Below are 626 nucleotides of genomic sequence, written 5' to 3'. Positions count from 1 at the left end.
ACTGGTTTTGTGGATACTTTTTAATGAGAGACATTACAGGCTGTCTTTGTTTTTTCTGCCTTCATGGTGTATTTTTAAATATGTACTACAGTATATATGAAAATATTTGGTGCATAGTAGCAGTTCTGTGCCATACTTAAGAGGCCTATATTTATGCAAGCTAGCCATATATATTTTTTTTCATATCAAAGAAATTAGATTTATATGATTCAGAGTTAAAACAAAACAGCTGTGAAAGAAATGAGATTAACAAACCATCTTAATATTAGAAGACCAGTCAAGCAGTGTTTAGAGTGCCTCATCTGCTGTCTTAATTTAAAGGACCAGAGTTTTGTATCTGATATTCCCTATGCCAATTAAATATGTTTTTTCCCATGGTGTTATTCCCAGTTCTATCTTTTAAGTAATATTGCAATTTTCAGGAATATTACCTTGCTTGCCAAAGGTTTATATTGTTACAAAATCTTGATGTATATTATATGTTGTATACTGTACAATTGCTACAGTTTTAAGGAAAATAAAGAGCTTGAAGGACTTTTAGTTAAGATATTATCCCTGCAGCATATGTATATGTAATACATGTAATACAGAGGTACACACCCTTCCACTCACTCATTCTCATTCTC

The 626-nt window shown here is 31.5% G+C and overlaps 1 protein-coding gene across 1 annotated transcript in view; it reads right to left on the bottom strand.

The window, feature by feature from the left end:
* The window catches only part of LOC119585948, a 20,468-nt gene that overhangs the window by 3,764 nt on the left and 16,078 nt on the right, over nucleotides 1-626 (bottom strand). The window lies entirely within an intron of this gene.

This window comes from Penaeus monodon, chromosome 20, assembly GCF_015228065.2.
Source record: "Penaeus monodon isolate SGIC_2016 chromosome 20, NSTDA_Pmon_1, whole genome shotgun sequence".
Classification (NCBI taxonomy): domain Eukaryota; kingdom Metazoa; phylum Arthropoda; class Malacostraca; order Decapoda; family Penaeidae; genus Penaeus; species Penaeus monodon.
The sequence above is the reverse complement of the archived record's forward strand: the minus strand, read 5'-3'. Positions and strand labels throughout refer to the sequence as shown.